The sequence below is a fragment of the Leopardus geoffroyi genome, chromosome C2 (assembly GCF_018350155.1).
Source record: "Leopardus geoffroyi isolate Oge1 chromosome C2, O.geoffroyi_Oge1_pat1.0, whole genome shotgun sequence".
In the NCBI taxonomy this organism is placed as follows: domain Eukaryota; kingdom Metazoa; phylum Chordata; class Mammalia; order Carnivora; family Felidae; genus Leopardus; species Leopardus geoffroyi.
The window spans coordinates 63865337-63879090 of record NC_059333.1 but is presented as its reverse complement, the minus strand read 5'-3'; the positions used below and the strand labels follow the sequence as shown (position 1 = coordinate 63879090).

General features: G+C 35.4%; 1 long non-coding RNA gene across 1 annotated transcript; it reads right to left on the bottom strand.

Moving 5' to 3' along the window:
- Nucleotides 1-5718: 5718 nt before the first annotated feature.
- LOC123576108 lies at nt 5719-9738 on the bottom strand. Its single transcript, XR_006701166.1, has 2 exons — nt 8780-9738; nt 5719-6977 (listed from the first exon to the last, which is right to left on the bottom strand). It is a non-coding gene; the product is annotated as an uncharacterized LOC123576108 (long non-coding RNA).
- Between the last annotated feature and the right edge of the window lie 4016 nt (nt 9739-13754).

Sequence of the window (13754 nt, the reverse complement as noted above, 5' to 3'; positions counted from 1 at the left end):
AATAAATAAACTTAAAAAGAAAAGAAACTAGTCCTCTGTCCTGAAGGACTTGTAGTCTAACTGAAAATCAGGTAACAAGGAAATATTAAGGACAAACTTCACTTGTCTGGCTCCAAAAATAAAGTATTATCAGAAGTAATAATAAAGAGGGGCACCTGGGTGGCTCACTTGGTTAAGTGTCTGACTTCGGCTCAGGTCATTATCTCACAGTTTGTGAGTTCGAGCCCTGCATCAGGCTCTGTGCTGACAGCTTAGAGCCTGGAGCCTGCTTCGGATTCTGTGTCTACCTCTCTCTGCCCCACCCCCACTAGCGCTCTGTCTCTCAAAAATGAATAAATGTCAAAAAAATAAAAATTAAAAAAGAATAATAAACAATTCACATTCCTGAGAAATACTTTATTTCCATGTGCATCTTTTATTTTTAATACTTTAGAATTAAATGGACTTTTGCCATGGTGGCCATTGATAGAGCTGGTATGAACTCTTATTTTGAAGAACATCCTTCAGTAGCTGATTCTGCATAGCAATATTATAATATCCCAGGTAATTTATGACAGTTAGACCTTGCTAGTGCTACCTATCGGAAATAGGTATAATAAAATCTGTTTATTTTTTAATATAATTTATTGTCAAATTGGCTTATATACGACACCCAATGCTCATCCCAAGTGCCCTCCTCAATGCCTATCACCCATTTTTCCCTCTCTCCCACCCCCCCCTTCCACCCTCAGTTTGTTCTCTGTATTTAAGAGCCTCTTATGGTTTGCCTCCCTCCCTCTATGTTTGTAACTATTTTTTTTTTCGCTTCCCTTCCCCTATGGTCTTCTGTTTGTCAAGCAATAGCCAAATTACGGAAAGAGCCTAAATGTCCATAAAATCTGTTTAGATTGAACCCATTTTATGACAGATATTTCCATAAGCCACTGAATGTTTAGCATTATCTTTTATTTGAAGATCTATAAAATATTTAATATTCCCATTTAAGTTAGACTTTTGTTTTGCTAAATGTTATTTTGGTGGCGTTCTGATACTCTACTTCATCTGTTTATATCTGTTGACATACCTTCTTTAAAAAAAAAATCTAGGGCGCCTGGGTGGCTCAGTCAGTTAAGCATCCAACTTTTGATTTTGGCTCAGGTCACGATCTCATGGTTCCTAAGGTCAAGCCCAATGTCAGACTCTGTGCTGACAGCATGGAGCCTGCTTGGGATCCTCTCTTTCTACCCTTCCCCTGCTCACGGTATGTCTCTGTCTCAAAATAAATAAACTTAAAAAAAATCTATTTTTTGTACCTACCAAAACTTTTGAAAGTATAAGATGGTCAGGACTGATCTTTAAATATTCACTCCTATTCATGGAATGTGTATTAATTTTCTTGTATAGCATGATTTGATGCAATCAGTTAAACAGGCCAATGCATGAGGGGAATGTGTAATTAACTGCAAAACTAGAAAAAGTTTTTATCACCAAAAATAAATGGCCTAATAATGAAAATGTTTTATCATTTCTGATAGTAGGTGCTTAATAATGAAACACACTTTGTCAGAATACTGCCAGTTAATAATAATAAAAAAAATTTCCAAATAGAAAATAAATCTTTAAATGGGAAACAGGAGAGCTGAGTATGAGACAGTAAAATCTCTATTGAATATGTTGTCTGTTTAGCTCAAAAAAAAAAAAAAAATCCAGGAAAGGTACAGTGATTTTCCACTTTTCACAGGATTAGAATTTCCTTCTGAGTATTTCACAATACTTCCTTCTCTGAGATACCTTCTACTTGTATTCAAATTAAAAATAATGTTTAATAATAAATTATTAGCATTGGCTCAGATAAGAAAATTATACAATTATCTTTGCCTTCAAGCAATTTATACAACCATAAAGTAGATTTTTCTTGTCAACAGAATAAAAATGGTCATTTACTGTTTTGTCATCCAAGTTAGGAGACAGAAACCACTTCTAATTTTCAGCCCACTTGAAACTCTAAGCAAAAGCCAAATAAAAGAGTAACACCAATTTACCATTGAATAGTATTATATGATCAATAAGTCTGTATTTGGAAACAAGTTTATTGCTGACAATCCCGACAATGTATTATGATAAATTAATTATGGCTTTAAATTTTAGGTGTGTTTTTTGGTACATTTGAGTTTGTTTTTCCCTGATAAGGCTCAAAATGAAGTAGCTGACATGCTTAGTTTTGGTTTTTGTTTGCTTTGTTTTTTTCTGGTGTTTTTAACTTAGTAGTTGAAGCTCTCAAATCCAGCTCACTAAATCATTGACCCTTATGTGTGGACAAACCTCACTGTGCCTTGATTTTGACCCTTCTAACTTCTCATGAACCTGTTACTCTAACTGAAGTTATCTGGATGTGAACTATCCTAATCTTCCAACTAACGTGGGTTACTCTTTCTCTCTTTACTTAACAGTCCCTCTGATAGTCCTGTCACATGATGCATCCATCACGTCAAAAGAACCGTTTTTGGCATTTGCAATAGGTATTTTCTGAATTAGTCTATTATTTTTTTAAGGTTTAAGAAGATATTTGTAGCAACTTTGGACCCTTAATATACTCTCTTACACACATTACTGAAAGGAAAATAAGCAAACCAACCAGACAAACAAAAAACTGTTTCTGAGAGAATCTGTGTTAAAAGATGGGTAACAAGGGAAGATAAAATGATGGAAAAAGTTAAAGAAACAGAATAATAGAATTAAAATCAAATCTCAGTGCTATCAAATGTTTTTAAATGAAGACCTATTTTAAATCCTGGAAAGAATATTATAGTCTACCTATTGGGAGCCTATTTTAATATGTTTAATGTAGGTTAAAATGATCAATACTAGGAAGGTTATACCTGCTTTGTTTTCTTTTTTTAAATTTGACTTAACTACTGATGAGAATAAACTTCATTAGTAAGAAAAGAATTGGTGGGTGGAGGTGTTTAGAGAATAAATAAAATATTTTTTTTAATTTTTATTTATATTTATTTACTTAATTCCAGTATAATTTATATACAGTGTTCTATTAGTCTCAGGTTTATAATGTAGAGATTCAACAATTCTACACATTACTCAGTATTTATCACAGTAAACACACTCTTGATCCGCTTCACTGACTTCACTCATCTCACCACCCACCTCTTCTCTGGCAACCACCAGTTCTCTGTCTTTAAGAGTCTGGTTTTTTGTTTGTCTCTTTTTTTCTTTGTTCAGTTGTTTTTGTTTCTTAAATTCCATATATGAGTGAAATCATATGGTATTTGTCTTTCTCTGACTGACTTATTTCACTATACCTTTAGATCCATCCATGTTGCAAATGGCAAGATTTCACTTTTTTATGGACAGGTAATATGCCACTGTGTATGTATAAAACATATTCTTTATTTATTCATCTATTGATGGATACTTGGGTTGCTTCCATATCTTATCTATTGCAAATAATGCTGCAATAAATATAGGCGTGTGTATAGTTTTTCAATTTAGTGTTCTCATTTTCTTTGGATAATAGTCATGGAATTATTGGATCTTATGGTATTTCTAATTTTTTGAGGAATCTCCATACCGTTTTCTATAGTGACTGCACAAGCATGCATTCCTACCAACATTGCATGAGGGTTCCTTTTTCTCCACATCGTTACCAACATGTTATTTCTTGTCTTTGATTCTAGCCATTCTCACAGGTGTGAGGTGATAGCTCTTTGTGTTTTTGATTTGCATTTCCCCGAGATCAGTGATGTCGAACATCTTTTCATGTGTTCATTGGCCATCTGTATATCTTCTTTAAATAATTGTCTATTCAGATCTGCCCATTTTTAAATTTTGTTTTTTAATGTTTGTTTATTTTTGAGAGAGAGAGAGAGAGGCAGGCAGAGAGAGATGGAGACACAGAATCCTAAGCAGTCTCCAGGCTCTGAGCTGTCAGCATGGAGCCAGACTTGGGGCTTGAACTCACCGGTCATGAGATCATGACCTGAGCCCAAGTTGGGTGCTCAACTGATTGAGGCACCCAGGTGCCCCTCTCTGCCCATTTTTAAATGAATTTTTTTTTGCATTGCGTTGTATAGTTTCTTTATATATTCTGGATATTAACCCCTTATCAGATATATTATTTGTAAATACCTTCTCCCATTCTATAGGTTGCCTTTTTATTTTGATGATTTTCTTCTCTGTGTAAAAACTTTTTATTTTGGTGTAGTCCCAAAAGTTTATTTTTTTTATTTGCTTGCCAAAAAAAGGCTTATTTAGAAAAATTCTAAGGTTGATATCAAAGAAATTACTACCTATGTTTTCTTCTAGGGATTTTATGGTTTTAGGTCTCACATTTAAATATTTAATCCATTTTTAGTTTATTTTTATGTATGGTATAAGAAGGTGGTCCAGTTTTGTTCTTTTGTGTGTAGCTGTCCAGTTTTCCCAACACGATTTGCTGAAGAGATTGTCTTTTTTCCTACTGGAAATGCTTGCCTCCTTTGTCATGGATTAATTGACCACATAATTGTAGGTTTATTTCTGGGCTATTTTGTTCCATTGATCTGTGTCTATTTTTGTGCCAGTACCATACTGTTTGGACTACAACAGCATTATAGTAAATCTTGAAATCTGGGGTTGTCATACCTCCGGTTTTGTTCTTCTTTTTCAAGATTTCTTTGGCTATTCAGGGCCTTTTGTGGTTCCGTACAAATTTTAGGATTGTGGTCTAGTCTGTGAAAAATGCTATTGGTATTTTGATAGGGATTTCATTAAATCTGTAGATTGCTTTGGGTAGTAAGTACAGACACTTTAACATTTGTTCTTCCAATCCACAAGCATGAAAATTTTTTCCATTTGTTTATGTCTTCTTCAATTTCCTTCATCAATGTTTTTTAACTTTTCAGATGATATAATCTTTCGCTTCCTTGGCTAAGTTTATTCCCAGCTATTTTATTATTTTTGGTATAATTGTAAATGGGATTGTTTTCTTAATTTCTTTCCACTACTTCATTATTAGTGTATAGCAATGCAAAGATTTGTATCCTGCTACTTTACTGAATTTAGTTATCAGTTCTAGTAGTTTTCTGGTGAAGTTTTGGGGTATTCTATATGTAGTATCATGTCAACTGCAAAAAGTGAAAGTTTCACTTCTTCCTTACCAACATGGATGCCTTTTATTACTTTTTCTTGTCTGGTTGCTATGGCTATGATTTCCACTACTCTGCTGAATGAAAGTGAGAATGGACATCCTTGTCCTCTTCCTGATCTTAGAGGAAATGCTCGCCGTTTTTCCCCATTGAGTATGGTGTTAGTGTGGGTTTTTCATTTGTGGCCTATATAATGTGAAGTATGTCCCTCGAAACCTACTTTGTTGAGAGTTTTTGTCTTGAATGGATATTGTACTTTGTCACATGATCTTTCTGCATCTCTTGAGAAGATCATATGGTTTTTATCCTTTCTCTTGTTGATGTGATGTATCATGTTGATTGATGTGCAAATATTGAGCCATTTGAGAAAGAAATCCCACTTGCTTGTTGTGATTGACATTTTTAAAAGGCATTGTTAGATTTTATTTACTAATATTGAGGATTTTTTGCAACTATGTATATCAGAGATATTGGCCTGTAGTTTTACTTTTTGTGTAGTGTCTCTCTTATTTTGATATCAGGGTAATTCTGGCCTCATAGAATGAAATTGGAGGATTCTTTCCTCTTAAAAGGGAAATGATTGCTTTATTTTCTCTTGCATTGTGTGTTTTTGTTTTTGATTTTCCCATTTCATGTGTATACTAGTCTTAAGTCTTAGGGGGAATAACACCATATCCAAACTCAAAGGCTGCATCTGCCCATAACCTACAATTAGGCCCCAAGGGCATATCCTTGCAGACCAGCCCTCTTCTCACACATGCTCTCTAAACCACCCAACATCTGCATGGTATAGGATTTTACTCTTTGGCCTCCTCCTACTTACCAATTGCCTTGGCAGTGATCTTGACCCAGGATGGTCTTTATATTCCACCAACAACAGATACACACTTTTAACCAAATCAGAACTCACAACTCAATCTGCAAAATTGGTCTACTAGAAAGTACCTATATTTGGTAGTTTTCTTACCTATCTATTGGAGATCAAAACTTCTGCTATGTTCTCTTCACCCAGTAATGTGTTCAAGGAAAGGATGAAGTATGTTCAGATCCTAAAGAAACCCCACAGCTAGGCAACTGTCCTAGAATAGCAAGTTCATTTAGTCTTGCTAATTATTTTAAATTACCTAAACTTCCCAATAATAAAATTCCATCATCATTATCCATCGTTTGTTCTTGTCCCTTACAATTTGATTCACATATCCTTCTTTCAGATATAGACATGCTTATATTAACCTTATGAACAAGCCAGTTTTGTGAAACAGGTCTTGGTACCCATTCCCTGAAGGAGCTGAATTCTGCATTCACCAGTTAAAGAGCATATGTGCACTTTGGATTTGAAAAGATTGAGGCTAAGTTGCTGATGTGGGCAAGTCACACAGTCAGCTCATAAAGCCTTAATTAAATAAACATTGTGCTTTCTTAATTCTGGTATAGTAAAATCTACAGCATCCCTTAGGAACATTTAAAATACCCAACAGAGCCTTAGCACCTCATTTAGCAACCATTGACTTAGGCCAGTGATTTGGATGGATAGTGTTTGGATTCAATTACTTTGAAATAAGGGAACAAATAGAAGTCAAGTTAATTATCATATTGCCTTAGTTGAGATGCTTTCTTTAATTTAGAAAAAGGAGTGGGAAAACAACCTATGATCAACTCTATTCAGTAGGCTCTCAGATACCAGGGCTTTCACATGGTAAACAATAATTTTGTTGCTGGTGTCATCTGTGTTCCCCAGGAACAATGGCCTCATCATTCATTGCGCCAGCATCACTCCTCTGAAAGACTTCCTGGAGTGAAGACACTGCCATGGTTTTCATATGGTCCTGTCTAGTGATAGCAGAAGGATTGAAGTACCTGTTGACACAATAAGCATTTGTATATGAATTGAAGTGCCTTATTTACTTGTGTGCTAGAAATGCTTGGTTGTGAGATCAAATAGATCAGTTTAAGGTCCAGTTCTGCTCCTTTTAAAAAATTACTGGACATCTATAGCCTTCAGAGTGGTTTGTTTGTTTATTTGTTTGTTTTTCTGTCTGTAAATTGGGTTAATCAGAGCTCAAGGATATTTTTACGATTAATGCAAACAATTGTGGCAATATAGTTGGCAATCAGTAAATCATAGCTTTTGAGGTCAACAGAGTAAGGAGTAAGAGGGAGAAATTTTAAATCCTACTGTAACTTGCCAGACACACACACACATACACATACTCACACCCAGCTGAGTACTCAGAATCAGTGAGATAAAGCAGGAAATGTGCACATCATTTATATTGTTAAGAACTTGGGGATCATGTGCCATTGGAGGAAAATTGGAGGTTAGTATTGCAAACAACCATCTTGATAAATAGGATGTGGGGCTGAAATCAATAAAAAAAGGGATTCAATAAAAACAAATGTAAACTACACAAACAACTGTTCCATGGGGATGGAGATGTAAGCTATAATGAATGATAAATTGAGTATAAGTCAACAATATGATGGTGTCATATAAAATCCCAGATACAGCTTTGGGGTATATTAATAGGGAGAGCATGGATGAAATTGGAGGTAATTATTTTGCTCTACCAGCACTCTTTAGGCCTCAATTGGATAACTGTGTTCAGTATTTGTTCCTCAGTTGAAAGAGAATCATAGATAAATTTGAATGAGTTCAGAAGAGAGCAACAAAAATGATAAAAGGCTTGGAAAATGAGATCTGTTTGGAAACATTAAGGGAGCTGGGCATGATCAGACTAGAAGAAAGATAACAGAGAAACAGGGTAACTACTAACACACAGGAAAGATACTGTAAATGAGAGAAGGGATCACTTATTCCCACCAGTCACTCAGAGTTGAGTAAATAGGGGTTGGGCTGCAGTAGATAAAACTTAGTTTAAATATTAAACACAATTTTGGAGTAAAGAGCAGTTTAACACGGAAACAAGGTGCCTTTAGTGATTATGAAACTTACTTATTAAATAATTTCAAGTGTCAAACTTGGAATTATCCTCTGGTAATTTTGATACGGGGAAAAGGACATGATGACTCAGCTTATCCCCGAGCCATTTTTATATCACAACTCTACAAATATGCCCTATAACTTCGTGCCTCTGCTGACACAATTACAGATAAAGTCATGATCAATCTGACTTTTTAAATGTATTCTTTGTTACTTAATCATTTTACTTTATGGGATGTTTTGACTTAATTTAGGTGATGGAAGTGTTGATTTTTTTCCGTCACTGTTTTCCCATTGATTCCTCTTCTTCATATTCTTCCTTTTATTAGATTCAGTTTGTGATCAACTGTCATGGTACTAAATGATGTGAGCAAACGTTCTGAGTCAAAAACTTTATAATAAGGCTTGCTTTATTTTTATAACTTCCTGGTTGAGCAGGTTCAGTAAACTAAGGGACATAAAATACTCCTTAGGGGCAGGTCATGGGCTTCCAAATGCAAGATAATTAGGCCTTTTGTATTAACCTTCATTATACTTATGATTAATGTAGAATTAAATAAGCACCACAATGTGCGATGTGAACCTAGACACTATATTAGCAAGTTGAGATTCAATTGCCTTTTTTTGTTAAAGAAAAACAACACCTGCATTTAATGAGACTATTTAGAGTTCCTGGCATAGAGTAGGGATTTAATAAACAACTATTCTTTCTGCTTACCTTTCTTTAAAAACATTTTGAGTGTCACTTCTTCTGTACAAACTCAGTAGTGGCCTCTGTCTCCCATGTAAATTTCAGTCTCAATGAAACTGCTTTCAAGGCCTTTTATAATATGAATCTGCTTTTCCTTTCCAGTCATTCTTTGCTTCTTTCTCGGTTGAATGGGAGTTTTGTTGATGTAGAAACCATATTTGGAATAGTCAAAACCTAGAACTGTCTGGAGAGCAGGTTACTGAAGAATGGCCACCAGGATAAGATATGGTTATGCATACAGATGGTGCATACGACTTAGGTGGCACTTTCAGGTCTCTTATTTATTTTTTCCGTCACAGTGCTTATACACATTCACTTAAAGACACTGACTTCATAGTCCACCCAGCTCCTTCAGTGGGTACAACAAGCAGGAACAGTGGGGAATGCACATTTTTGATTATAATGTTTATAAGATTTAAGTACCAGTACCTCTAATCTCTGAAATTGGTGTTTGGACTTTGTCTTCTTTATATTCAAGTTTTATTTCCCAGCAGATGTTGACTGACTGCCTCAGTTGCTCTGGGTTTCCCATGTTCTTACAAAGGAAATTTCCCTTTTCTCACTGTGACCCTTAAGAACGTTACCTGGCCTCTGAACGCTGTGCTAACAGTATGTGGTTAATCCTACTCACCCCAAACGGTTGATTCAAACACCTGGAAATTCTATGAGTTGAATAAGTTCTTTGAGTGCTCAGGCTGTCTTCAAGAAAGGATAAGAATCTTTAAAGGGGAGAGGGAAGGGAAAGAATTAAAAGCCAGGTAGAAAACGGATCACTTCCTGGCTTGACTATCTGCAGTAACCTGGACTGTTTGCTGGTCACCCTGCTTCCACTTTATCCACCTGTATTCAGTTCTTTGCGAAACATCCAGAGCTTTTAGTCCATTCTTCTGTTTCAAGCTTTTCAGTAGCTTCCTTAAACAAACAAACAAAACACAAATTCTTTTTTTTTTTTTTTTTTTACAGATGGACTTCTTTTATTTAGTAATATCCACATAAGTTTCCTGCAATGTCTTTTCATGGCTTGATATTTTATTTTTGTTTTAGTGCTGAATAATATTCCATTGCACAGGTGTAGCACTATTTGTTTACCCATTTACCCACTGAATGAGAATGAGATTCACCTCCTGAAGGACCACTTGGTTGCTTCCAAGTCTTGGCAATTATGAATAAAGCTGCTGTTTACAGCCATGTGCAGGTTTTTGTCTGGACATAAGTTTTAATTTCTTTGGGTAAATTTTTTTTTTTTATAATATATGAAATTTATTGTCCAAATTGGTTTCCATAAAACACCCAGTGCTCATCCCAAAAGGTGCCCTCCTCAATACCCATCACCCACCCTCTCCTCCCTCCCACCCCCCATCAACCCTCAGTTTGTTCTCAGTTTTAACAGTCTCTTATGCTTTGGCTCTCTCCCACTCTAACCTCTTTTTTTTTTTTTTTCCTTTTTTCCTCCCCCTCCCCCACGGGTTCCTGTTACGTTTCTCAGGGTCCACATAAGAGTGAAACCATATGGTATCTGTCTTTCTCTGTATGGCTTATTTCACTTAGCATCACACTCTCCAGTTCCATCCACGTTGCTACAAAAGGCCATATTTCATTTTTTCTCATTGCCACGTAGTATTCCATTGTGTATATAAACCACAATTTCTTTATCCATTCATCAGTTGATGGACATTTAGGCTCTTTCCATAATTTGGCTATTGTTGAGAGTGCTGCTATGAACATTGGGGTACAAGTGCCCCTATGCATCAGTACTCCTGTATCCCTTGGATAAATTCCCAGCAGTGCTATTGCTGGGTCATAGGGTAGGTCTATTTTTAATTTTCTGAGGAACCTCCACACTGTTTTCCAGAGCGGCTGCACCAATTTGCATTCCCACCAACAGTGCAAGAGGGTTCCCGTTTCTCCACATCCTCGCCAGCATCTATAGTCTCCTGATTTGTTCATTTTGGCCACTCTGACTGGCGTGAGGTGATACCTGAGTGTGGTCTTGATTTGTATTTCCCTGATAAGGAGCGACGCTGAACATCTTTTCATGTGCCTGTTGGCCATCCGGATGTCTTCTTTAGAGAAGTGTCTATTCATGTTTTCTGCCCATTTCTTCACTGGGTTATTTGTTTTTCGGGTGTGGAGTTTGGTGAGCTCTTTATAGATTCTGGATACTAGCCCTTTGTCCGATATGTCATTTGCAAATATCTTTTCCCATTCCGTTGGTTGCCTTTTAGTTTTGTTGGTTGTTTCCTTTGCTGTGCAGAAGCTTTTTATCTTCATAAGGTCCCAGTAATTCACTTTTGCTTTTAATTCCCTTGCCTTTGGGGATGTGTCGAGTAAGAGATTGCTACGGCTGAGGTCAGAGAGGTCTTTTCCTGCTTTCTCCTCTAAGGTTTTGATGGTTTCCTGTCTCACATTCAGGTCCTTTATCCATTTTGAGTTTATTTTTGTGAATGGTGTGAGAAAGTGGTCTAGTTTCAACCTTCTGCATGTTGCTGTCCAGTTCTCCCAGCACCATTTGTTAAAGAGGCTGTCTTTTTTCCATTGGATGTTCTTTCCTGCTTTGTCAAAGATGAGTTGACCATACGTTTGTGGGTCTAGTTCTGGGGTTTCTATTCTATTCCATTGGTCTATGTGTCTGTTTTTGTGCCAAAAACACAAATTCTTAACCATAGCAGAAGATTTCTTCATCATTTGCATCTTATATATCCAAACTTACATAAAACCTCTCACCCCTTTGCTGCCAAAGGGCCACACATACTGTCTAACCTTAAGTCCTTCAAATCTATGAACTTCTTCCTATCCTAGGGTCTCACGTGTGCTTTCTTTGTTTTTGTCTGAAATGTTCTCTTCTGGCTTTTGTGTGCTGTCTCTTTTTTAATAATTTAAGATTCATATTAAATACTAGTTTCTCAAAGTTTCTTTTTTTACCTCTATCTTTGGATGTGCCCTTTTTTGTTAATTTTTAATACAACACCAGATATATACTTTTATAGTATGTTGTATAGTGAATAGGTTTGATATTTACTGATTGGATTACCTTTTTGTCGTCTGCTGCTTTTACTAGGCTGTAAACACTGTAAGGACAAGATTTCTGTCTTTCTGCTGCAACGTTGTATGCCAAGTGCCTTGAACAGTATCTGGTTACTAGTAAGAATGTACAAAATACATGTCTTTATGACTGAATCTCTGAAACTCAACCTCACAAACTGTCTGTAGCCTAGGTCTCTAGGTTAGTGTGCCTGAACCATTATCAACTGACCCTGAAGGCTTGTTTTATTCTTTGTTCATGCTGCGCTTTTTCATTTTTTATCTCATTGGAATCTATCTCTAACAAAGTTGACCCAAACCAAGAGTAAGAAACTCTTTGTCTCACCTTGTTTCAAAAATCCTTTACTCAGTATTCAAATACTTATTTCTTTCCTACAGAGCTTTCAACTTAATTGTAAAGTGTAGATGACTCACATAGCCTAGACTGAATAAATAATTCAACTCCTCCAAACATTTTTTTTTTTTTAATTACAACTCATGTTACTAGTCTCATTAGGTTTTCAGGTTCTTTCTGATGGCTCATAATTCACAAATTGCAGTAAATATAAGTGATGCGATTTCTTCTCTACTAAGAAGAATACATTCTCACTAGAAACTCCCAAATTTAGCTGCAGATATAAAAACAGTTTAATATCAATGCTAATAAGAACTGATGGTATAGGAGTTTCCTTAATACTTGGGGAGGATTATAAAACTTAAAAGAAAAGATAGAATTTGTAATTCACTTTTTTTCTCCATTCTCCCAGTTTATATACCTACTCTTCTTATGTCATTCAGTCTGAACAGAAAAGTATAGAACAAACAAACAAACAAAATAAGACTAACAAGGTGCTCTGATAATTCCTGGCATAAAATATTTACTCTTTCATACCTGAATAATATATATGTTGACTTATTTTTTAAATATAAAGTTAGATTTTTCTATAGAATGTAATTGTGGATTTTAATGGAATTTTTACATGCTAAGGTTTTAATATGGTTTTAGATCCAGTCTAAATTCCCCTAGCCTGGAGGATTGTGTCCATTTGAATTACGGTTTTTATCTTCTTATGAAGGATAATTATTTTATTGATCCCCTGCGATGTCCTATTCCATATTCAGTATGAAAGAGTAAATATTTTTGTGATCAAAGTATTCCATTACTTTTAGAAAACCATGATTCCATTCTGTAATTCACTTCTGACATCAAAACCTGGAATATTAAATCAGTGCTTTTGTTTAAACATGATAAGAGTTTATTGGAATCCTAAACTCTGTTGTCTGTATAGATAATTGTACAGTTTTTAGCCCTGGAGTTTCGTAAGCTTTTGATGAAAAATACAGCACATAATTTATCAGAACATTGTATAGTAGTTATTTTCACTTCAAATAATAGTGATAGTGATAGAAATATTAACTTGTATCAGTGTATACTATACAGTGTATTATACATATAATATTAGTTATTATATTAGTTATTAGTTACACACACATACACACATGCCTTGACTTAGTTAAGTATTCTTTGAGGTTGGGGGATAAAGATACAGAGGAACAGAGTTCCTAAGTGATTCTCTCAGTTCACACAGCAATGTTGTAAAAGAGGTTAAGTTAGAATGTGTTTTCCATACTTAAACTATTATCTCTCTTCTGGCATGAAGATAATCCAGTGCCTAATATTTAACAAGCCTGCATGTCATTGATACAAACTGTGTTGTTAAAAATTTTTGATTGGTAACTTGGCTAAAGGGCATAATATTGATACATACTCTTTTCATACATCATCATTTGCAACTGAACCAGGACTGTGGTTTTTAGGATACGAGGTTAAATGGTATAGATTCTGCTGTCACAGAAGAGTACACAGATGCATTTATAGTCACATAGTAAGTCTATTTTATTCAAATGTAAAGTAAAATAA